The 26,457-nt window shown below is 39.5% G+C and overlaps 1 protein-coding gene across 4 annotated transcripts in view; it reads left to right on the top strand.

The window, feature by feature from the left end:
• Positions 1 to 26,457, top strand: part of SIPA1L1 (signal induced proliferation associated 1 like 1) — a 202,024-nt gene that overhangs the window by 18,649 nt on the left and 156,918 nt on the right. For all 4 annotated transcript variants that reach the window (XM_032188074.1, XM_032188075.1, XM_032188071.1 and 1 more), the window contains exon 2: positions 17,942 to 18,033. The gene's annotated coding sequence lies outside the window, so the exon portion shown is untranslated. The remainder of the gene's footprint in view (positions 1 to 17,941; positions 18,034 to 26,457) is intronic.

Here is a 26,457-nt window from a genome sequence, read left to right as displayed (position 1 = left end):
AAACATTTGGTATGTGCCTTGACTGGAATATGTGGGTTAGTAAGTTGGCTTGTTTTTGCTTTAGCTGCGAAGGTTGGATCTGGAGATCTTGCTGGCTGTACTTGCATTTCAGTATGTACCCAGTTCAGGTTTAATTATGGAAACTAAAGCTGCTGCAAAGTAACTGCAGCCAAGGCGAATATTTCTTTGAATTTGCTAGGGACTAAGGAGAAACAGAGTTATGATCTAGCAAATGTGAACTCACAGGGCTGTGGGAGCATGGGAAAAGCTTTTTCTCCCCCAAAAAGGGATGTCTCAGCCCAGATTGAACTGAATGTCTTCCCTGGATACCACGTATGAAACTGATTGGTCTGTCTTTTTGTGTTTTTTAGTAGGCAACAAGGAGGCTGCTGGTAAAAGCTTAATTCTGTGTTGCATATGTAAGCCCACAGCAAGGCAGTAAATCAAGCAGAATTAACTGAGCCATCGGCTGGTGGCCACTGGAAGGAGAGAAATATGAATGGGCAGCAGGGAAGCTCTGCTGTTGAAACCCAGACCTGTACCTGGCAGTCTTTGGGTTGAGAGCCATTGTTAGTAAGGCAAAAAGCTACTGAAGGCATGTGGTTTTATAGGGTGGCTGCATTGCTCAGCACATCAACTGAGAGGTAAACCTTAACTCCAACCCGCAAGAAGGCGAAGCAAAAACTGACACTGCAACATCTATTCCATGCAACCCACTGGCTATTTCTGGTAATAATCATATGGATCCAGCAAGTTCTTCTGCAGCCATCTTAAGATACCTGCTGCTTGAGCACAGCCAAGTAGTGCAGAGCCGTGTTATCCTATGCATGTTGAACGTGCCGCTCCCATTGCGGATGCAAATGGGTGATGTTTTCAGCAGGCAGGTGTTCAAACTGATTGTTCAGCTAAAGGATGATCTTGCCAAAAGGGCTGTTTGTGTTTAGAGCAAATTGCACAAATTGATTCCCTTTGTATACCTAAAGGAATATTGAAGCATACGATGCATCCATAATTGAACTTGCCATGTAGGCACATTCAGTTTCACAGTTCACTCTGTGGTGCGCGAAGCGAATTGCTTATATGGGTATAGCTGTGACTAAAAGGTTCTTGATAAGGTTTATTGCAAAAGAAGAGAACATATTTAGATTATTTTTGTCATGCCATTGTTGCAACACCCCCCCCCCCCCCCCCCCAAAAAAAAAAAAAAAAAAATCAATTCTCCATCTTTTGACTTATTTTAGGTGAAAAACTTTTCTCTGGACTTGACCAGATTTTGACTGACAGGAATGAAACTGAATATTTCTGTGAGCCTGCATCTGTCTGGAGGAATTGATGAGCGGGATAAGAATTCATGTAACTTGCATAAACCTTACTTGCATGAATATTTTGGCACTGTAATACTGAATGTGCGACCTCTGGTGTGCAAGTGGAAGGAACAAAGGAAATGATGAAGGGTAAAGCCAGCAGGCAAATCCAGTCTTTCTCCCTTCCAGCATAAGGTGAAATGTCATTGTTCTGTACACTTCGGTCTGGGCAGTGCTAGTGGGCACTTTGAAGTGCTTCCCACACTACAGGTCTGTGGGGGCAGGATACAAAGTCAGGTGAAGGAAACTAGGTGTATATTTGAATTTGAAAAGCGTTTTTTCCTGTCAGGTATTAATTTTGGCTGATGAATTTTGTGGCACACAGTAAAAGCTCACATTGTGAAGAAGCTTGAACGGCAGAAGTGGGCTGAGAAAGAAGCCGTCTGGTGCTTTTGAAGATGACTTCTGCAGAGTATGGTTAGACCGTGTCTGGATTTTCTGTGTTATTTCTCATAATTTCTTTTACTGCAAAGCTGTAGGTGTTTCCTGGTACAGTTTCTGACCTTTTGTTCTTGAGAGCTCTATGTCGTTCATGGACTAAAAAGTAGTGACTTGTTAAAAAAAAAAAAAAAAAAATCCATTGTAGGTATTTCAAAGGGTCTTGATGGACAGGAGGGACCATCCTGTGGCAAAATTGACTCAGTACAGTGACTTTAGACTTTAAAACTCTTCTGTTTCTACTTAGGGAAATGTAATTCTTTCAGTGGAATTCTGGATTGGCCTTGGCTCAAATCTAATGGATTTGGCTTAATTTCTTTTAAACAGGAAGAATTTCCGTGCTTGATATGATGGAGCAGGGGAAAGTCATTTGCCTGTGTGCAGGTGCAGTTTTGCGTGTTTCCTACAACAAGGATGGCTGAGAAGAGACGGTTATAGATATACTGTGGAGCTGCAGATAAGTTACCTAGGGTTTGTCCTCTTTACTTTCATTGCTTACAATCTAGAAGACTATTTCAGAGTTTTCATAACTTTTTTTCTTAGAGCCTTGTCTGGAGGAGTACTTAGGCTTTTTATTGCATTGATTTGTGTCATAATTATGTCATTCTTCTCTAAAATAATTCACACTTTGTCTTTAATTGCAATTTGAGCTGGCATTGATAGATGTGTTTTGTGCATTTTCAATACTTCCTAAGTAATTGTCACCTAACCTAAACTATACAGAGATGATCTGCATTAATATATTGCATGATAGGCCATCTTATTTGAATGGCAGCAAGCAAGTTTTATATGTTCAAAGTAACAGATGTGTAGTTAAGATAGAAAACTTTTTTTTCATTTTTGTGAGCCTTAACCTTATATCAGTTCCTAAGATTATTCCTGATTTTGATCAGGGGAGACATCTCCCAAATCAGTTTGCGGAACAGCCTTGGAAAGGGGCTCACAACTTGCATAGCACTCTTAATAAGGAACAAAGGTGCCTCATCTGTCAGATCTACACCTACATTTGCATTATGATGGTTGTTTTTCACTGATGGTAACTGCTGAAGGAGCCCTGGATTTCCACTCTCTGCTAGTTTTTGCTTCTGGGCCGACCTCAGGTACGTCACCGCGGCACAAGTCCTTGAGTCATTTTGCTGGCGCTCTGCCCTCCACCCTCGTACGGGCTTGCTCAATTGAGAAGGCAGCAGAGAGGCAAGAAGCTGCAAGATGGTTGCTCATCAAACCACATCCTAAAAATAGTGTGGCAACTTTAGGTGTTTCTGGGTCTTTGTACATTGTCTTCTCTGAAAGACCAGCGAAGCTGGTAAACATACCTTTGAAGAGCAGTGAATCAAACTGGAAAAGGAAGGCAATTAGTTGAAAGCTGCTATTTGTGAAACAGAATATAGGTTGTAGCAAGTGCAGCACTTCAAGTATAGTGAAGCAGCTGTCTCATATTTGGAGAGAATTTGGAGCTACAATCATTCTTCTGTAATTCTTCTATTTTTTTACCCTCATGTCTTCAGATGGGGATGTTGACTGAGGCTGCTGTGGGTCACTTTGGACACTAGAAACTGGGATAAGGCAAACAGCCTCTTTCTTTACACAGTGTGCAGCTGTTGGATGAGAATGAGCTAGCTGTATTTTAAGCTGTATTTGAAATTTCTAGATGACCTGATGACCTCTTTGGTGCTCTTCCTTTTTTTTTCATTTCCCCTCTTGTTGGAATGCATCATACCTTTTTTTTCTGAGTGCAATTCTGAGAAGAGAAAAAAAAAGCCTCAACATCAGTGGTCTGACGTATATATGAATTTTCTGTGTTGTAATGAAATTTACTGTTCTGCTTTTTTTTTTCTCTCATCTTTCCAAACGGTGTTACAGTGACATGGCTATTGCTGCCAGCTCTGTGCAGGGCAGATCGTTTCTGTGAGTGCATTCCAACAGGTGTGTTGTTTTTGTTTTCCTAGCATTTATTTTGCAATTTAGGATGAACATAATGCTTCACATCTGTATTTCAGTCCAGTTTGAACAAGTTGAGCTCAAGTGGTGGTTGAGTTGTGGTTTTGATGGAATGGTTGTTTGGCAGGCTGCATTCGTAAACACTACGGTGCTTTCAGCACATAATATTTTGGGGCAGTCATAGTGCAATTGCATAATCTTAAATTATCTGCTTTACAAATAAGAGATGATTATAGCGACTGAATGCAAGCACTGAGCAGTTGAAAATTTGATGCATGAAAAAGAATCTAACTTCTTGTCAGTACCTCAAGCTTTATTCTAAAAACAACTTCTTTTTGAGGGCACATTGAGCTCAACCTAATATGAATCTCCTGATGATAAAGGAGCGTGAGAGAGTTGTTTCGGATTTTGTAGGGGCTCCTTAATGAAGTGTGTGATTCACCTCTGGTCACTAGTCAGTACCTTCAGGTGATTCATTTGTGACCCTTGTGATGCTCCACGCTTCCCCAGCCCCAAGTGATGGCTAGAAAGATTTGATTTATTGTAAGAAAGATGAATAAGAGAAATCTAGTAGCATTCGGTATATGCTGAATAGCATATAAACCGAAAAATGAGAGAAGAGAGCTGCTTTTGAGAATCTGAGAGTTGTTTAGATTCTTGTTAATGAAAACTGTTTTTCCTTTTATCAGTTTTGGGGATTGTTCAGTTTAAGCCTTAAGTGCTGCTAAAACCCTGACTAACAATTCTCCTCCTCTTTTTTTTTTTTTTTTTTTTTCTATTTGAGAAGAAAACGTAAGAATGGGTGTATTACAAGCAGTTCTTTTTATAGCATTTTATTAGCTTCAGAACTGCCGGAGCTGGAGATAACACCCCAAACCTGTTATATTAAAAACTGCCTGATCTTCTTTGTATTGGTGCTATCACTTCTTGAATCAAACTGATTTTGACCTAGCTGTTGTCCAGTGGTCATTACTATTATATATTGTGGGGAAAAGATACTCTTACATTTCTTTAACACTGATTATCTTTCTGAGGTTTTTCCAATCCTTTCATTATGTGATACCATGGGTAACTTTTTCCCCTTGTGTTCTTCACATTGTTTGTGATTTTAGCTCTCTCTTTATCCCTCTAAGGCCATGAGTTCCCAGCGTTTTTTCTCCGTGTGAAAGCCATACTATACCTTCTGATCGTTAGTCACTTTTTTTTCTCTAGTTCCTCTATGCGTGGGCAATATGAGTAGAGTTACGAGCAGTAATGAAGAAAACCTGTGGTACTTCATATGTGGTGGTGATTTCTGATTTGCTTTCCTTTATAAAATACCCCAATTCCTTTCACTTCCCTTTTAATGGTGTAAAGTTGATACATTTCAGTGAATACCGACCATGAGCCTTTTCTTGAATGTTAACAAACATACCCTTAATATTGTAAGGAGATGCTTCAGATTAGTTTTCCCTCTCTGTGGCATTTCAGCATGTTTATTGACACTGGATTTCATATAACATTGTACTTCCCAATCAGTCCATTCCTGTGAAACCCTTCTGTAGCTGCCCACAGTGACCTACAGACAAGATTTTTTCTGACTAATACAGAATCTGAACTTTGCTAAATTTAAATGTTTATGTATCTGTCAATTCCTTCCATTTTACACTTTACCTCCAGTGATGCATGCATTTACCAGTGTGTGGGTCCAAGCATAGATCTTTGGTATCAGTGCACCATCCTCTTCCCTTCTTTTCTTCTCGCCTGCTCACTGTTTAGGAAATCTTATTGCTTCTGCTTATTTCCCACTTAATATTTGTTGATTGGTTATAATTCACAAGTAATTTTTTCTGTCTCATCCTGTGATAATTTGGTTTCTTTAAGACCCATTGGTGAGGGATCTTGCTGAAAGGGGGTTGGACTAGAAGATCTCCAGAGGTCCCTTCCAACCTTAACCATCCTGCGATTCTGTGAAAGCTCCTCCTAAAGCTCCGTGTGCATTCTTGAACTTTTGGGGTGTGTGATATTGAGCACTTTTGGATGCTCATCATCTTCTTTAGTGAATCCTGAATGGTTGGACTTCTCCTCATGAAAATCTGAGCGCTTTGCTGTATACCTTCTTGTGCAGAAGTGATGATGCTCATCTTTGAAGAGGCAAGTAAAACATGATGAATAATAAAGAGTATCTCTAGCAGAGCCAAAAGGCACACCTTGTAGTTGTGGCAATGGCATGAGATAACTCTGAATGCGTTTTAACCTGTTGTATTGTGCTGCCTTAAACCCAGGCTGCGGCACAGTAGAACTGGAAATATTTGAAAGACACATGTTCCCTGCCAATTGCGAGGCAACCACACCCTGGCCTGTGTTGGCTACACCTATGGAGGTGCATTTCTAATATACTGTAAACAGTTCCTCACGGTTACTGCATAATAAGTTGATTTAACCAAGCTTTGAAAGGAATAAATACTGCAAATGCTCAGGATAATTCTGGTCTGTTTGCCTCTGGAAGCATTTCTCTGAGGCTTCTAGGTTACATCAAAAAACAGTCTCCGTTGACTGGGCCCTGGGGTTTTAAAATGCCAAATACAATACTTGTGAAGCAGTACAGAAACAGAGTGGCTTCTGATAGTGTCTCCCATTGCTGTCTGTTAATTCTAGGATGGTATTCTGAAAAATCACGTGGTAATCCTAATGTAATTAGTGTTTCATGGATGATAATGTTCGGTGCAAGTTCATTTTGCTTTTGAACAATAATTGCGAATACAGCATGAAGCTCGGTCATCCTTACTTCTGAGATAAGTCTGTTCTGTATTGCAGAAGAGAAATTGCAGGACTGCCAGATAAACCAAGCAAATCTGGAGCTTCACAGTGGAATCCACAGAGAAAATCCTCTCTTGCTGACCTGTTCTCAGGCATCAAATCATGGGAGTAACAAGAACACTTATTGCTTTTTAATACCAAAGCTTATGGCATTTTTCGTGGTCAATAGCTACAATGCTTTCTATCAAAGCATCTAGTCTTTATTTCTAGGTGCTTTTATAGAGTTACAAGAGAGTGCTTGATGGACAAAATAGACAAGTGTTCTCTCTGGTTGTGCTCCCAAATGTAATTATTGATCGGTAATAGCATAAGGACGTATTTGTGATATAATAATAAACTGCAGGCTGGCAATAAGGAACTGCAAATAATCTCTGAATTAGCTACCATAACCTGTCAGTGGCTTCGAGGCAAAATGGGTTTTGAGCAAAGCCCTGGTTGTATTTTAGTGTGTAACCTACACCTTTAGGAAAAAGCTGCACTACTTTCTGCTGTTCATTTCTTGTTAGGTGTTGGAGGAGGAACTCAAACGAGTCTGATATGACTAACCTACATTAAAAATAATTAAAACTGTGGTTTTGTAGTGCCTCTTTCCTGATAAAAGAACAACTTGAAAGTATTTCTCTTTGTTGTAATTAGCTTAATGTAAGTAGGTAATTACATTTCCATTAAGCTTCTGCAGAGTTTTAAAAACAGAGAAGCAGGATTATCTCAGTACACCATGTTACTGAGTGCAATGAGCTGTAATAAAGTAAAATTCTATTTTTGAAATTATATTCAAAAAGATCTTTTGTAGCACGTGAAATGTTGTATGCCAGTAAATAAATTTAAGCAAGCTTTTTGGAGATGAAGAAAAGATTAATTAGTGAATCTGGCAATAAAAATAATTTGAAATCGATTCTGGTAATCTGAGGCATCCCTGACATAGTCAGGAAATAAATCAACCTAATGTATGGATGTTTTTAACTGTGAATGGAATTAATCCTCACTAGGTATATGAACATGGCAGTTGAGACTATATGGGGTTTCACATTGGAATTGAGTTTCTGTGGGCTGCCTCGTGTAGAACACTATATTTTTTGACCAGCTGTAAGTTAAATGAATCATGCTTTTTGACCTTTCTTCTGCAAGTTGTGGTTGGCTAGTGAGGTTGAAAGATCAAAAGATCAAGTGTCAAACATTTATGGCTTGTCAGAGGATTTTTATTTTCTAAAAGTACATTACATTTTAGGGATAGCTTGTAAGAATCTGAAATTGGGAATATGATAAGACAAAAAATACTGTTTCTTCCTAAAGTATTTTCAAAATAGCTGCCATGTAAAAATCCTAAACACTTACAAAAAAGTCATAGAAATCAAAGAGTGCTAGGCATTCATGACTCTTCTTCACTGATAATCAGAAGCAGTTCTGTTTAATATTTGGAAGTGTTATCTGTGTACTTTACTAAGGTCTCCTGACTTCTTAAGAAATATCAGATGCATTTAAAAGCAAAATTTTGCCATGAACGACTAATGTAGAATAGTGATACGTAGTACCAAATGTATCTGTTCTTTGTTATCTCTAAGAAACTGTTGAGATCAGTACTGGCAATCAGAATTCTGGTCTGACTTATTTCAGTTTTAAGACTTATCTGGAATTTATGCGTTTTGTAATTGTTACATCCATTTTAAAGTTTCAAGTAACAGCTTTGCAACAATTTTACAAACACATTTTAATCTTGAGTGTGCAAACAGCTGAATGATGTTACAGGGATTTTTATTTTCAATTGTACATTGGCTTTCATTAGTCTTGTGCATACTTTGCTGATGCTACAGAAGGGAATGCTCTGATAGCACCTGTACATGACAGTAGTCTTGTTGAGCTGTTGGGAGGAGAGGGGGGGAACCAAACACCCAAGGGACTGATTTCTGTCCCACCTCTTGTACAGTGCACACGTACAGGAGACATCAGGTCACTTGTGCGTCTTACAAAATTCTATTTTTCCTTTCTGGAGGAAAGGAAAGGCTGAGAGCCTACGTCTGAGCAATTGCCATTGCACTGATAACTATCTGCTTATGATTCAAAAAAACCCTCTTTTCTGATGCTAGTATAACTGAAACTGAGCTGTGAGGACCTTTTAGGTGCACTTGTTGCCGCAGCATAATCGCATAGAGATGCGGATGCCAGCAGAAGGAAGTTGTAAATTCATACGCGCTCTGTGAGGATAATGAATAGAAGGCAGCATTCTTATTAAAAGGGATTGTTTTTTGCATGACTACCAGTGGAAGACCTTGTTTAGCATCTGGGAACAAACATGAAGCTAAAGCTGCTTCCGTGTGGCTATAGGTCAGAGCTGAGTACCGCATGCTGCTTTGCCTGCACGGGGCGGGATGCTGTGACACCACGGCTAAGTAGGAGCTGCTCAAGCTGGATTGGTGGTGACTGTGGTGACTATGAATTCATGCTTAGGGCTTTCATTTATTGCCTTGCTTTCCTCTGCCTGCCTTCTCTTTGTGAAGAACACACAAGTGGGGCACAGCCCTGTATTTTGTGTGGCAAACATATTTTTACTTTGCAGTGCAGAATAGGGGTAGAAGATCTTTTGGAACAGAACACTTTGATTCAAATTAATGTAGCTGATAGGTATGTAAAAACAGGTGGGAATTTCAAATGGTGCAGTTTGATCAAGGAAGGCTGTGCCCTTTGTTTTGGCAAATGACAACAGGAACAAGAAGTAATGCAAAATTGCACGAGAACTTGGATCATGTACTGACCAGCTCCTACTTCATTACTACTGCACAGCCATTTATTTTTTTGTGTGTGTCTGTGTGTATTTCAAAGTGCTTGCTGTACTGATGCTCCAGAGTGGAGTTGCTGCATGCTGTACATATAAAAATAATTTACTCTGCTTATTGAGTCTACTCAATCAAACAAGTCCATTAGATCCTGAAAATAATATCTGGTCATGCAAATCCAAGCCGAGGTGCCTGGCTGAACAGCTTGAGCTGTGAGTTGGGCTTGGAGCTGCATGGAAGGACCAGGTTTCAGGGAGTTGACTCGAGGAATCAGAGGATGGAAGGAAGATGCTGCATCTCTTACTGTGCTTCAGCTGAACGGTGCTAAGCCCTGCTCCTCGCAGGCCTGTCAGAAGCATCTTGGCCTGCTAAAGATGAGCTGAGCTGAAAAACTTTTATCACTTGCTATGTTTCTGTAAGGGCAATGCATACAAGGTCAACGCACAGACCTCCAGTGCTGTTTTTTCCTTTCTTAGGGACCAATCTCTCAGACATAGAAACAATTCCTCATCTGTTTCCAATGTCAAAGGATAGACAAAGAGCTCTGAAAGCAGTAACTACTTAAAGGCATCTGAGAGAAATATCTGGTGTTGGAATCTTCGGTCTACTTTTGCTCTCCATGAGTGGTTTTTGTATTTTCTTCATTCTTTAGTGTTATTTTCCAGTTAAAATGGAAGTGTGAGGCTATACAAACTCTGTACATTTCTTTTGGGTTGCAAGCTCTTCAAAGACTTCAGTTACTCATCAAATAAAATGAATTTTCATAGTGGGGGTTCTGATGCTTGCAGACATTTTCTGTCCTGGGCTTCGCTTTGGGGTAATATTTTACTGGCATCAGTCACTGCGCAGCACAGAGCTGCCTTGTGAAGAGCACCGATCTCCTCACAGGCTGCCAAAAATTGTATGTGGGTTGGCGGCATGAATGCCCCCGTTTGGATGAAATTTTTTGATGCCGGGATTTAGCCACAAAAAGTGGAAGGAAAAACTATACTGAGCCTGTGACTTAAAATGAATAAATCAGTAATTTAAACATGCAGTATAGAAATGCTGAAATATTATAAAAAGTAACAGAGATGGCTTGATTTTTTTTTTTTTTTTTTCCACATTTAAGCAATTCGGCCTTTTTCAAAACATTTCAAAATTTGTAGGTAATCTCTTCTCCAAAAAAAGAAAAGAAAAAAAAAAAAGCTTAGGCATTTCAGTAGTATGTGCAAGGAGCAATAGATTTTTGGAAGTGAATATTGTCTGGTGAATTTCTGTTAAGTTCTTTGGCTACTGTCTTTAAGTGGAATTTTAGAGTTACCAGAGAGTTTACAGTTCAGTGTTTGATCTGCTGCCTCAAGAGGGAATAATACTAAAATTCTTCTGTTCTTCACTCAAAGCTTTGTGGTGGTTGTGTCAGGCACTCATGGCTTGTGAGCGCAAAATGTGGAGAGAAGAGCCAATTGAGTCAGTTCCTGCACTAATGCAGTAGGATTTGTGAGATCTGAGACTGATATTTTATTAAATACCCTATTTCCTACTACATAGTTTTTAATGTAAATTCTCATTTTCCTAGTGGAAATACATGGTTCTGAAACAAAGCAAAAAAACGTATTTGGCAGCATGTCCTAAAATTAAGTTCAAAACCAGTATTGAAAATGAGATTTTGATCTCTGTGGTAGGTTGCAGAACTGACACATTCCAGACCTTCTCCAAACATGCACGTGTCCAAGAGACAGCTACAGCAGCATGTGCAATTGGTGTCGTTTCTCTCTGGTTTCAGCTGAGGGTAAAAAAAACAGGATCCTCCCATTCACGAAGTGAGGCTTCACGTTGGAGGCAACCTAACATGGCACTTTTTCTGATGGATCATTCGATGTACCTCTTTTGCAACAGTATTATTAAAAGATTTATCTCATAGTTCAATGGATCAGCTTGTGCATCTGCACAGACTTTTTTTTTGACATGTAGGATTTTTTTGGTTTTTCAACCAGAGCAGCAGAGTGATCCAGTTTTGCCACTCGCCACTTCTTAGTGTGGGCCCAGGGGAGGACTGTGATTGTGTGGTTGAGGTACAGCAATCGTGTGGCACGGATGTGCTGTAGGGCTGGATGGTCCTAAACTAATTGTGAAGTTTCATTATTTTACTGCACACGGTGTCAGAGAACATCACGTTTGAATATATTGTTAGTATAATAATCTAACTATATGAAAATTAAGCCTAATTAGTTTAATTGTTCTGAAATCTTTGTAGAAAAGCTTCTAAACTGTGAATAACTCCCTTCCTTCCTTCCCTTTTCTCCTTGAAAAACAAAACAAAAAACTTCACAGTTTTCTGCAGCTCTGTTGAATGAATTTCCTTTCAGTGCCTGATCGTTATTGCCAGAAAGCGTGGAGCTACGATAGGTCAGTGCATTTATTATTTAAAAACAACAACAAAAATTGTAAGACCTGAAGTCCTGTATTGGCTGATAGGGCCTGCATGAATAAAGTAAAAAAGTTAAGTTTTTCATCTTGTACTAGTGACAAGTACAGTAGCGTGTCAGCATGAAGAAGAGCTGTAATTTTGTGCTGATGACAGTGTATTTTTGAGTAAGTATGTTCGAGTAGAAGTCATGTAAAGGAATGTATCCAAGTCATAACACCCTTTGAAAGGCAGACAGCTCTTTCTGCATATTCAATTCTTTATTTCCTTTATATTCCTGCATGGTATTCTGTTTTGCTTGTTACTCCTTCATAAAAGGTGACTGTATTACGCATTCACTAAATGCTAAACGTTGCTTTTTATAAAATGCATTGTGTAACTTGTTTGTTCCCGGGCTTCCTTATGGAAAGGATGTCCTGTGTTTGTTTACATTTGTGGATTGTCTTGTAATTTTTATGAATGCCATTGCACTTAATATGCTTATGCATGGACACCAGATGGAAAGATGTGATGATGGTTGGTGAGTTACCAGGCAGCTCCTTATTGCACCTGGTTTGGAAGAACTGGCCTAAAACCAGAAGCAAGCATGAGGTGAAGTTAGCAAATATTTCTGAGATCTTGCAAGTATTGCTCAGGGAGGGAGCCTGCTGCCCAGGGGCCCTGGGCGAGGAGGTGCAGCAGTGGTACGGCAGTGCTATGTCTGCATCCTTCTTCCCTGCTCCAAACTTTGTTCTTTAATTTGAAGTTGGGTGATCAGGCTGCTCGGGAGGGTTTCTTTTAGGCAGCGAGGGTGCCAGTTTGGCAAGTAAGAATGAGAGACTGTCCTGGGTCTTGTGCCAGTTTCTCTATCCCGCGCGTGGAAGTGGGTGGCTAGCAAGAAGTCTCGCAGTCCTGTCTGGGAGGAGAGGAAAGCACGAGCACTGGGAAACAGCTCACTAAAGTAACTTGTGTGAAATTTCAGTTTCTGCTTTAGAAGAAATGGCCATATGCTGGAAAATGTCAGCACATGTTCATAGAAATGACTAATTATGAAGTGGAACTTGACTTAGTCTCCCTCAGTGTTCTTTTTTTTTTTTTTTTTTTAATTATATTTCTCAAACTGCCAAAGTTTGTTTGTCCAGCCCTTCAGATAACCAAACCCTGTGGCTGATACGGAATAGCACGTCCACAGGCTGTGGAACAGACAAGATAAGGATGGCTTCTAGATAAAAATGACAAAAATCATTTTCCAGGGTGTGGACATCAGTGCTACTGCAGAGATCGTGCAGATGTTCATCATCAGTTTTTTGAACATGATGTATTTTTACTCTGTTTAAAAAAAAGCCACCAACAGTGAAACGTGCTCTGCCACCAGTGTGGAATGCAGCGTTGTGTTAGGAGTTCACAGTTTGGTGTCTCAGATTAGGTTTTGGCATGGCATACAGCTGCAGAGGATTTATCCAGGGGAATGTGGCCTCTGTGTTAGTGGGGAGGGGCAGTGGCCGCCTTACTTTATCCCCAAATATTCATAACAGTGTGTTTGGGAACTGGAAGCAAGAGGTTTCCCTCAGTGTAGGAGCCCGCTCATAGCTGAGTGTTTGGGGCTTGTATGGTAGGGTCACTCTCTACCTGGGATCAGATACGGAGCAGTGAGGAATGAAACAGGGATACGATGCTCAGGCTTGTTCTGAGATGCTTGTATGCATAAGCATTTCTTGTTCCCTTGGGTGCTTCTCAGGTTTTAACTGCAGTTTGGTTTGTTGTAAAATATTTCTAAACTCTCAGTTTGGTGTATTGCATCTTCAGCTGCGGAGCTAACATTTAATAACTCGGGCTTGACTACAGTATAACAAATGTTGTAAACTTTATTATGTGTGTTTTGAAGTTTTATTAATGCACTCACCTCTTTGTCAGGTCACCGTAAAGAAAAGGGTGTTGCCTTTTAATTTTAAGTTTAATATCTGGTAAATTAATTCTAGGCATGTGGTTCTTTTTAAAGCATAAAACATTAAAAATGGCAAAAACGAGAGTTTGTCTGTACAAAACTTTATTAGAGACTACTTTCTGCCTGTCTTGAGAAGTTTTTATGAAGCTGGGAAGGATGATGTGAAGTGGTTTATGGTGCTGGATACTTTCATTAGCTCTGTGCTGCAGTTCTTCATCTGAGGTGTTTGTGCGGGTGAGGAAGATGCCCGTACCTGTTGGTGCATGCCAGCGCAGCGTTCCTCAAACCCTCAGGAAAAAGCACTTGTATGTACAGAGGTGTCATTGGAAATAGCCCCATGCTTTCCCCACTGCCAGATGGTTTTCCCCTCCTCATTTTCCCAATTTTGGGAGGAAGGGGAGCACGAGTGCCGTGTGTCTAAGATGCTGGGTTAGCTCGTGCCTGGCCCATCTGGCTGCTTTTGCCCCTGTACATTAAATAAGATCTCACTTGAGGGATCGTCAGTTGTGAGCAAGTGGTTTGGGATATTAATACCTCCAGCTAAGCTCAGCATGTCCAAAACAAGTCTTGCCTGTGATCTGAATTTGTGTAGTGAGATTTGGTTAGATTTTTCCTCTCCTCTTCTGCCTTAAGTAGGTTCTCCCATAAATTCCTGCCCTAGCTCTGTAGGGCACAGCAGGACAGCCCCGGTCACACCATCTTACCAATGCAGAGGTGACAAGAGCTTTTCTCAGGAAGGCTGCAAAGTGCCTTGTTCTCAAGATACACCATTTGTCTTCCACTGGTTTCGCATGCAGGGAGGGATTTGATACTTCCAATTATTCATTTTATGTAGTGTTAATTGATAAATATTCATCAGAATATTGCTGAGATGAAGCCTGGTTTTATGTTTTTGGAGGCATATTTGCATTGTTGTGTGCTTTCAAGGGAAGAATGGGAATGAAATGTTAACTTTTTCAAGTGGAGTTAATATGCTTTTTAGCACGTTCAGCTCCTACAAACCTTGTGTTACTGGGCTGAAGAGCTTGTTTTAGCCCGGCTGGTTTTCAGCACTGCTCTTCGCCTGTAGTTCGAGTGCTCTGTGTATTACTGTGCTTTGGTCCTAATACAAAGAAAGCCCTGCAGCTTATTTTAAGAGCAGTTTCTCTCCAGTCAAATTGCTCAGCTAAATAGTTTTCAAGTGGTATAACTGCACCTAGCACCGTGTTTATACAGTGAGGGTTTTGGAGCTGGCTGAGGGAGGCCAGAAGGAGCGTCCAGCCTGGTCCAGGTGTGTGGCAGAGCAACGAGGCAGATATTTGGGTTCTGGTAGAGACAGGAGGGTTGTCTGGGTCAGGTGCCTGTCTGCCAGTCAGCTTTGTCTGCAAGGATGGAAAACGACCATTTTTTTTTTTTTTTATAAGGCCTAACGAGATGTTTGTGAAAAGCTTTGAGACGCTTTTGATTAATGCCTGTGTGTAATATGTGATTATATCATGCAGAATAATAGAGGGTAGGAGGAGAAAAACTGGCAATGTAATTCTTACAGCATTGTGGAAACTTAAGGCTTTGTTCTTTTTCAAATGCCGTCTTTACATTTAAACATGATTTTTCCTTGCCACTTCCCCCTAATCTTTAGAGCCTCCAAATCAATAACACAACTAGAAAGAAGCATATCTGCCTTTTAAAGAAAAAAAAAAAAAAAAAGAAAAAGAGGGGGAAGATAAAGTATAGGGCATCTATGTAGTTTTGGCCAGCTTGGTTTTATGATACTTAAATTATGTGTGCTGCTCTGCTTTTACCAGCCTTTCCAGTTGGTGGATAACAACTCAGCCCATGAAAACTTGGTGGGTTTTTATTGTTATTTGTATTTTTTTATTTTTTGAATTGGTACCAGTAGCTGGCGAAATTGCTTTCAGACTTTCAGTCCTGGTTGTTTAACTTCATATAGATGTAGAGCCACGCTCTGCCCCACTAAGCCTGAGATGGATTGGGTGTTGGTTTCAAGCCTCAGACACCGGCAGGACTAGGCCTGTGGCCTAGAAGTTTGTCTTTATTTTGAGAAACGCGGTATGAAAAGTGATATTTCTGTGCACATTTAGTGGGGGAAGAGAAGCGGCATAAGTACATGAACTTTTAACAAAACAAACATGAACTGACCCCAAAACAGCACCCCCCATCTTTTTCCTGAGCACGTGAAGACCTGCTCTGCCAGAAGAGCAGTGCCTTCTGGTTTTGTCTCCAACCGTTCAGCTTCAGCACAGCGGCACAGGTTCACAGACCGATTTGCCGAGGGGTTTGGGTATGAGCTGAAATCCTGTAATCAACGGATGTGCTGTGGTTGAAGAGGAGGCCAGTAGGCAGTTGTAAACTATATTTTGGGCACATGACTTGCTTCAAAAAAATCTAAATTATAGGATCAATCTTATGGGCCTGTGTGAAAACCCTTTACTTCAGGCCTTTTAGGTTTGCCCATGCTCCTTTCTTCAGATGGCTAATAGTGCTTAAAATTGTATAAAAAAATAATTCAGCATGTAAGAGAAATTAAACTGCAGGTAATACCAGTACATTTTTTTCAGAGGTTACAGCTCCATTTTACATATCTGGCAATACTTCTGCAGGGCTTTATAGTAAGGAAAGAGAGACATTTTTCCACTTGTTAGGTATATATGAAGTCTCAAACATAGAAAGTGGAATAAATATTTCACTTAAGAAGAATATGAACAGCAAATCAAAAATTTTCAAAATCAAAAAAATAAATGGCAAATGTAACAAAGGAGGGGAGGCTGAAAGGAGAGGTAAGCCAGAGTGTAAAGGTATGGCTTGAACTGCTTTTATATCAACATAAAGGAAGCTTTATGTTCACAACCATCTTCTTTCAGGTTGTGAAACCTGAAATCTGTGAAACCTTTCATGGCAACAACAACAGGGATTTTTTTTCTCTTGAATGAACTCCAAGCCTCCCTCAAAACCTGTCCATTTTATTTGTAAGAGTGCTGAGACTGAGTTTCTGCTCCTCTGTCATTCTTATTGCTTGCATGGTTAACAGACTGAAAGAGGGTTGGTTGTACACTTCTTTGAATGTAGGTGAGAAAAGATTCCAGATGCGCATTTGAACTCATTTAACATTTATCTGTAGTTGCAGTAGGAGGTTGACTGCTTTTTCTTAACAATCAATACATTCAGCTGTAATGGATTCGGTCTATTCATGGCAGAATAGAAGAGCAGAAAATACTCTGTTGTGAAAATATATAGGGTTTTCTATAGTAAGGAAATTTTGGTTGTGACAGGACAATGTTTATAGTAATTACAGAAAATGAAAGGCATCCATTCTCAGTGAAAGATTTGGTGATGGATTGGAATTGTTGTGTACAGAGACCAACGGTAATTACCCACTCTTATTTCAAGTCATTGTACAGTTTCGGTGATGCCAAAGTTTAGAGGCTGGTGGCCAAAAGGCAATTAGAAGTTTATCGCTAACTATTTTAATGGGTTAGCTTTCTACTTACTTCCTGACTCTTATTATTTGTTAAACTATACCACTATTAAGCTCTGTGCAATTAAAATACTTTTTCAAGCTGTTCATTTGCATTGTAATTTTTGGCTTCTTTTGCTCCATGCTTATTTTCTTTTCTTAAAAACAAATAAAACCAAGAAAAAGTTTTCAGATGAGCCATATTTAATTAACTGAGATATAATGCTGTGACTTTAGTGTTGAGTTTCATTAATTACAGAGTTGTTCATGCTCAAGTCTAGCTGATGTTAATGTAATAGAGCGATTGTGTACCACACTAAATACAAGTCACAGGTGTTTTCTGAAGGGATAACTGCAGGTTACACAGAAGTAAGACAATGGACAGAAAATGCAATATCACACAAAAAACATCCACAGTTGTAGGAGTCTTAAGGTAGAATCAGCTTTGGGACATTCACACTCTCTTCCCTTCCTGGAGTTCAATATAAGCAATGTATGTGATAAAACGGTAGTAGAAACTGAACTGTGCACACCAGTTATTCACGAACATGAGAAACGTTGGTTTGGCTACTGGTAATGTGGTGGGGCCATGTCATACCAAGCAAGTTTTATAAAAATAAAGCACTTGTTACATGTGAGAAAGATTGGCTGCTTCTCCTCACAAGAAACCTGGGTGGTGGTGTAGTCTTACACGCCAATTTTTCTGTTTGATGCTAGAAAATTTCTTGGGCCCACTTGGAGAATAAATTACTTTTTGACATGTCTTGTAGTTGAAAGGTAATACTAATATTGTCCTATATTGTCATCTTTTTAAAAGTTTATTTATTTATTTTTTTTACTTAGACTCCCGAATGCTACTCTGTTGAAGCATGTGTCAAAACAAACACCTGTAATGTAATGGAGACTTGGAAACACGGCCTTTGTGTCCTTCAAAAGTAAGTAACAAATTTTCCAATTTTAAAGGTGACCTACTAAAAAAAACTGAAAGCAACAAAGAACCATGATAGTTGGGCTTTTCCAATTTTAACTTTCTGCTTTGAAAACCTTTGCAGCTTTCTCTCGTATAAAGCTTTTTTAAAATTATTTTTTAGAATCTTATGCATATCAGCACCATATCTGTTGGTTCCCTTTTAATTTACAGGTTATGCACTTTGTGTAGTCTGTCAGGTTTAACCTGTAAGTGATACCAGGGAGGCCAATATCTATAAAGCATTTTCTGGGAAAAAGATCCAGGAGTTTCCAGTACTAGAAAGCAACGATTCTTAGGAAAGAATTTGAAAACCCCTCTCGAACTGCCTCTCAAATACTTAATCTTTCCTCACTCCTCCCTTCTCATGGCTTCAGCATGTATCTGACTACACTGCAGGGGTTATTGGCTAAACTAATACAAATGTAACCCAGAAAGAGGGAATGGGGAGGGAAAATAAGCTGTCAGGTTACCAAGTTACAGCTTGTGGTGCTAGTGAACTAATAGGTAATGTGGCTTGAATTAATCTAACTTCATCCATTTAGGAGGGTTAATGGATTTACCTAATTAAATTTCATTCAAAGTGTTTTTTTTTAAAGTCTACTGCAAGAGAAGAGGGTGGTAAAATTGAGTGCTGAAGCCATTGCTAGGGGAGGGAATTGCACTCTGTCATTACAAGCGTTTGAAAACTCAGAAGTGTGGTGTTACCCTTATTTGCATGAACTGTTAAGATTCGATACCACAAACCTCTGAATATTGCTGTATCTTGCTAGTTCCATAATTTCAAGGAAATGTCACCTGCCTTTGTGGCACCAGGGCCAGAAGAGTATTTTGCATAACTCTGAGATTGGGTGTGAAAACTGCATTGCAGCAGTGTAACTATTAAACCATTTCACTACTGCTCTGCCTGTTGTTTCATGTGATATCACTTGGCCAAATGACTGCCATCTGTGCATTATTTTGTGTCTTATTTGCCAGGCAATGAAGCCTTACAGAGGGGTGTGTGTGTGAGATGGCGACGGGGAAGTCTTTGCAGAGGTGAAATACGTAGTTAGAAGTTCAAAGAATTACTTTTTGTAAGCGTAGGCTAATCTGTGATTTTCCCAGAGGGTAACCTGGCTTTCTCTAGTTAAATGGAATTAGCCAACAGTGTTTATAGGGATAGGCTTAAAACAATAATGAGTTACATGGTTCCTCTTAAAGGTTGTTTTCTGATGCTTATCTTGAAGTATTGAAGCACAGTCTTTTTTTTTTTTTTTTTTTTTTTTTTGGGGGGGGGGGGGTAGAGGGAGCAGGGAGAGCTCTTAAAAATATTCTGCTACTTCTGTCAAAGTTTATATACAAACAGTCACAGTGTGGAGTAAAAAGCCTGAAAGATAAATAGGACAGCTGCTACTTATAGCAGAGGGAAAAAATGTGCTTTATAATTCTTGCATATGTTTAAAAATTGGTTCACTGGGATTTTTCACTAATTGATACTGCAAAGTAATTTGGCCCTTGGGATAATTTTAGGGGGTTGTAAATACTCAAAGTCTTTGAGTTGTAAGAACATTTTTTATGCGTTTGCAGAGCTAATTCATTAAATGTTCTCCTGACAGTTAATTTCTCTCATAGTGAATGGTGGTCATAATCGATATCTTGCTTTTTAGATCTACTTTGCTGCACTGATTTTGGGGGAGAGGAAAAAACAAGTCTGAATAATAGAGTTGAACTGAGGAGGCCTTGCAGAGAAATTGTACATTAGTTGTTGGGAAATAATCTAATTTCTTTACCTTTCTAGGGAAGAGGTATAGTCCTATTATTTGGCTGGATGTTGAAAGAACAGCTTCGTTTGTTCCTGAAAAAGGTCTCAAATTTTGAATATTAGAACACATCTTAATTAGAAGATCTGTTGTAACCCATTAAAGATAAGATATTTGCATAAAAAAAATTAGTGACATCTATTATGCTGGGGAGTTTAGAAGGATTTGCAGTACTTGAGTGTGATGTTTCCCAACAAGGCAGAATCTTCTAAGCTTTGTTTTTTTTTCCCCCATTCTTTTTTAAAACTACATATGTATATAAACTGTGTTTGTATTGCACGCATGTGTGTATATATGTTTATATAGTAATAATCTGATCCTGGTGTGATTTGAAAACAGCTTTGGCTTGTTTTTTTTTACCATCATCAGGCAAAGATGGGTGTTGTTAGCTTGACTGGCTCAGGCTGGCAGAAAACACTTCTGGTCATTGCTGGAGCAGAGGGTGCTTAAAAGCCCGTGGGCATGAGTTCAGTTGTTCGGAGCAGATTTCCTTCACTGGTGGGAATGGTCATTTTTAGTCACTTTGAGAAATTCCTGTCATATCCCTGCGATACCTTGCCTGAGCCAGAGTCTTTTCTAGCCCAGGTGCATGTTACTAGGGAGACGCTGAATCTGGTGCTCTTGCTGCAGCAGCTGGAACTAGCTGAAGCACAGGGATTTGCACAATGCGTGCTTAAATGATAACTTTCCAGAGTTCATGCAGATCAGATAGAGACGAGCAATCCAAACAAGGCATTGCACAATAGAAAATGTAGTTCCTTAACTATATGACATCTTTCCCTCGGGCTGAGACAACGCAGTTTCAATATTAATTGCCTAATGCTCACAGTACAACAAGTAGCTCAAGCAATTACCGCAGGAGCTGGCTTTGTTTTGCTGCACCTAATGAACTAGGCCCTATTCGTGGTTTAATTTGTTATGCACTATTACTATGGTAATAGAAATATTTAAAAGTGTTTAATTCTTAGAATATGCTTTAAAATCGCAATCAAGGGTAACTTTTTCCCCTTAAGGAAAATTTTAGTGCTCTTATTCTTGAAATTTAAGAACTGTTTCATAATAAAATCACAACAATTTTACCCTACATCCCATATTTCATGTAGCTGTTGTTACTGAGTATGGTGTTTGTGGTCCATAATTGTTCTGTTACTATTCAGATATAACTGATTTTTTTTTTTTTTGTAAATCTATATGGCATGCCATGCCAAAGCATTAATTTATCATCTGACAGTCTAACAGACTGCCTTTAGACAGCCAGGTGGCAAAAATCTCATCTACATGGGATTTTGTAGCTCACTAGGGGAGAGAGCTGCAAGGTGCCGCACTTGTGCATGCCCACATCCTGCTTTTAGTATTTGCCAGTATGATTATATATAAAAAAAAAAGATCCTTTAGTTTCAGCTGCACATTGAGGGGGAGTTGGGCACTTCATTGCAACTGGACGGATCTGAATAATAGCTTGTGGAGGGACCTGCAATCTAAGCGGCTCAAAGTTGAAAGCAAATCTTTCCTCTTCTTTCTGAGCTGACATCTGAAAGAAATAAGATTAGCTGGAACTTCAGCCTCGTTTCATGGATTTTAAAAATAGAATGAATGAAGGAAATCCCTCCTTGAACCACAGCTACATAAAAAGGTTCTTCTCAAATAACACATTATCCTTGCTCTTTCTGTTCTGTGCATTAATGGTCAATGTGAAGGTAGAAATGCTGAATGAAACAGTCATGTAACGCATTTTTCCCCTATACCTAGGGGAACAAGGATTTATATAGTAAAATTAATTTCACTTTTTTCAAATAAGATATTCATTGGTTTCACTAATTCATTTGGAGTAGGAAAATACATATATAAAAGTTTAAAAAGGGGAACCAGTCATATTAATTCAGTGCTCAAAGGAAGCAATATCACACTTCAAGGCATAGTATAAACTTTTTCCCGTGAGCCTTCACCACAAGTGCCTTTTAAGTAAGTACGTGCCCATCTTTCAGACCAGAAATGGTTATGCTGGGGAAAGGGGGAGAGGTAATTATTAGGCACTGGAAACTGATGATACATGAAATGGAAGGTGAAATTTATTGCAGCACCTGATGGCTGCATCAATTATGCTATGAATTTTGTGCTTTAGGATGGCTATCCTGGTCTCTGGCAATTCAGGAGGACCCCTAGTAGAGTGCTCTTTATTTCTCTTTTTCTAAAGAACCCGGCTCTCCAGGCTATCTGTTGTGAAGAGACACTAGAAACAAAAAGGCATGCCGCAAGCTAATGTGTTGGGAATCACAGCTGGGGAGCATTGCTTTTCAGAGAATCTCCAGAACCCCCCATGTGCATTTGCACTACTGACACCATTGTTATTTCTGAATCTTTATTTTGTCAATCCTGACTCACTTCTGGTCTTTCCTTCCTTCTTAAGAGAATGAACATCATAGCTGTCCTGTCAGGAGTCTGAGCTGATACTCTTCAAAATCTCACGTGACTTCTTTGTTGCCCTCTTTTTAGAGGTTTAAGATAATTCTGCCTACTTTAAAAGCCCTGTATAACCATCCCTGGGTGTGTTTGCTGTTCTAGTGTTATAGCTGTGATTCCGAGGGTAGGAGTGGAAAATGACATAAGTGTGTGTGTGTGTGTATATTCATATATATGAATACATATTCCAGGTATATATTTTATATATTTGGATGTGTAAACCCAGTGTATATATATTTGATGTGTGTGTATATATTTAAAAATCAGAAATCAAAACTTTCCATAAAGCATGCGGCTACCTAGATAGAGATGTTACATTAGTACAGGTTTCATTAGTGCAATGATTGTTCAAAAGGCTAGGTACTTCTTGTTTTATGAGCATCTGTGCTTTCTTTTAAGTATAAAACTTAAGGTAGTGATGCAGCTCTTCTGCAGCAATGCATGGACCTTCTCTGTAGTACAACAGAATTCAAGTTTTAATTGCTTGGAAGAGACTCAGGCAAGCTGGAATGTGCACGCTGTTTCTTCCTGTTGCTGGAGTAAGGAAACAAACTGGTCAGTTCTCCTCTGCTCTAAGACTGACGTTTGACAGCAGCTAAATTGATCCAATCTAAGAGGAAGAGGAAGTACTTGCAGAACACCTTTTCCCTTAGGAATGGACTGTTCCCATGGATTTGCAATTTGAATGTAACTTCGTATGGCTTAAAGCTGAAGCGTATGTTCATAGTAAATGTGACACTTCAAATTTTATTCATAGTTGCATCTTGAAATAGTATTGTGATTTGACACTGAAGGAAAGTACACAAATTTAGCATATAACGTAATTGCATAATTCATATTTCTACAGTTGTCTTGGTCTCTTTTTTTTGCATGTTAGAAAATTCATGCTTTATTGATGGCAAAAAAACAATGCTGTGAACATGAAGAAATTCAATTAGAAATAGTTGCTTTTCTGATTAGCCATGATAAAAATGAAGACTTGAGCATCAAAGTTGAGAGATCTTGTATCTAGATTTTCTTCTTGTCTGTTTATTTCTTGTCCAACGTTTTATATTAATTAAATCAGAACTAAAGTTGCCCTGAAATTTCTGATGTGTACTGGTGCTATCTAATGAAGAAAGTGTCTGTTCGTTAAGTGTAAGCTAGGAAAATCCATTGTGAACACTGAGACTCCTAGCTAATTATTGCAGTGATAAGCTTAGGACTGTTTTGGTATTAGTAGTCTAATTCGATTCATTTTTAAAGTGTTGAGTGGCAAAATCTAGTAGATGAAGTGCAGGTACATGGGAGTTTACTATCAGTCTGGCTAATACAAAGAAACACGTGGGTGGTTGGAAGTGTCTATTGTGCACATTCAGTGCAGGGAATGTTAAATGGTTTGAAGGGACCACTAGAGGTCACGTAGTCAGTACCATACTTGAAGCAGGAAGAACTTTTAGGTTAGACCAAGTTGCTCAGGACCCTTTCCAGATGACCACTGAGTATTTTTAGGATGGAGCTGGCTCTCTTGGCAGCCTGTCGCAGTGTGTGCCAGGTGTTCCTGTGCTGCCCAGTGAACAAGCTGCTCTGTATTCATTCTGGACCTTGTTCTCTGTGTGAGTAACAGAGGCTTCTGAAGTCTTAGGTATGGATGAGCTGTCTGGCAGGGGTCTCTGAGGTGTTTGTTGTTGGAACCTGGGTTTGGAAGATCTTGGGATCTGCTGTAGTTGCTGAGAAAGTAGCTGGGACACAACATCAAAGTTCATTGTTTTATTCAGCACTGGAAAGAAAGTTGCAGCAAATATTTTATCTATGAAGCAATGCAAAGATGGAAAGACCTGATGGAGAACTGAGAGAAGCTTAATTGACTTTTGATCACCTGTGGAATGACTTATCAAGGTTAAGGATTATTTGTGCTGAGCACTTTTCCCACTTCCTCTGAACCACACCTTTCTTATGATCTCATATTGTCCTTGCTTTTGATAAGGTGAGATATATGCAATGCTTATGATATGAAAATGTAGGCTACTTGTTTTGTATTATAGTTATACAGTTTACTATCCTTCTTCCTTTTGTTACCTTGACAATTAACACTTGACTATATCTAGAAACTTTCCTGCGTGCTTGGCTCTCCTCTTATTACGAGTAAAACCCAAGAGTTGTGTCAAAAAATCATGTCTAATTATTCACTAAGTAAGCATTCCTCAACTTTGATCTAAACCTACTTATCTGGAAAGCAGCAGCATCCTAATACACAGCTACTCCCAGCGTTTGGTGATCTAGATACTCCTGGAGGGCAGGAGTGCCTATTATTTCATGTAGTAAATGTAAAGAAGAAAATTTATTTCTGTCTTTATTTAGTGGTGGTATGCTTTCATTTACATAAAAAAAATAAAAGTATCTGGATAGCAACAGTGAGTTGCTAAGTTTGTGTTCCAGGTTTTTCCTCTGACCATGCTTGTGAAAAGCATCAGACCATAGATGTGGAAAACCATCCACAGTCTGGCTGTGAACTCCCAGTAACTGGCTTTCTTCTTTGTGTCCCAGCAAAGGTGCTCCACTGAGACCAATTTCAGTGTGATGTGCTTCTTTCATTGAGGGGTGCTTCGTGGTGGAATGGGTCCTCCCCATTTCGGATTGTTTGCTGGTTAGAATGAATTGAGGAATCCTTCTAGTACTCAACATGCATCCAACTGTGTGACTTGTCCAAAACTCAGGTTGAGACTGCCCCACCAAAAAGCTTTGTGACCTTATGGTGAGCTTCACATCTGAATCTCTTCAAGGTGCCACATCAGTGCATATGCTGCAGCTCTTGCTCCTGTTACTGCTTGCAGCAGAGGGGAGTAGTGAAGTCTGCCCAGCTTCCAGGGATGTCTAAATGTCGTGGTGTCAACTCTAACTGCCGAGGTGAGTTCCAAGGGAAAGGAGGCTGCTAAGCTGGAGAACAATATTTAATTTGGCAGTAAATTTTATGTTGGCATTCCTGGGGAGCTATTAGCCAGTATTATGGGGGGAGGAACTCACAGTCCTGGAAACACATGGAGCTTTAAGGCTCAGGTAATAAGGAAGAACAGATCACCCCTGTGACCAGAGGTGGGTGTCCAGGCCCAGGTTTAAAGCCTAGTTACAAGATGAAAGGAACTGCCTGCTAGTGACTGAGAAGGTTTAATCATTCCTGTAAATTGCTTCTGGAGCCTGTCTGTAACAGTTGACTGAGCTAAAAGCTCTGAAGGGTTCTGTTTAAAACAAGTATTGCCAAAATGTATCACTAATCTAGATTTTATAGGTTTGCAGATACATGTTAAACTTGCAATACTGGGCATTGCGTTCCCATCTGGTGGGGTAATTCCATAAACTGGAGATGTAGACAATTTTAAAAGAGTTTTGGCTTGTAATTAAATGTTTAAATGTTAATTCATCATGCAGTAATAAAATGATTGATATGCTTTTTTTCCATAAAAACAGGATGTCTGTTACTTAAAAATAGTCCTCATGATCCCCCACCCCCGCCACCCCCAGGTGCTTTCTGTCACTGTCTAAATGTGGCAACTCTTAAATAGCCAATTCTGCCTTTTTTTCAGTGGGGTTCTTGCTGTCAGGCTTCTTGCAGGCTGCCTTGTTAGCGGCAGATATGCCATTGAAACCACAATGTGTAATTTTTTTCTCATTATGAAAATATGCCCTAGTTCCAGGGTGGTTTAGTTTTTAGATTAAAATGCACCTTGCAATAAAGGCACTGCATTGAATTTCCTACGTTGGCTTTTTCCTGGAGGGGGAGGGGGATGGGGGTGGCTTGGAAACATTCAGAAATCTTCAGGTTCTGAAATGAAAATGAAAACAATTGCAAATCAAAAGTTTAGGCCTCATGTGAGGTGCTGTCCCATAATACAACGTGTCCCTGTGCCTCATAAAAGCCTATCTTTGTAGACTTTCGCATTTCCAATTATTTTGGCCTGTTTTTGTTAAGGAGCAGGTTCTATATTTGGTCTGCAGATTATTTGTTTAGGGCTAAAGTTTGGTAATGTCATCTAAACACCCCAAAATTTGGACCTAGGGTTGGGCTCTAAGCTGTCTGACTGTCCTGTTGGCTAGCTGACAATTTAGTGAGCTGTCTGCTTCAAACAGCTAAAGCCATATCGTGTTTAAGTTCA

This window comes from Aythya fuligula, chromosome 5 (assembly GCF_009819795.1).
Source record: "Aythya fuligula isolate bAytFul2 chromosome 5, bAytFul2.pri, whole genome shotgun sequence".
NCBI classification, from domain to species: Eukaryota; Metazoa; Chordata; class Aves; order Anseriformes; family Anatidae; genus Aythya; species Aythya fuligula.
Note: the sequence above shows the minus strand (reverse complement) of the source record. Positions and strands in the feature narration are given on the sequence as shown.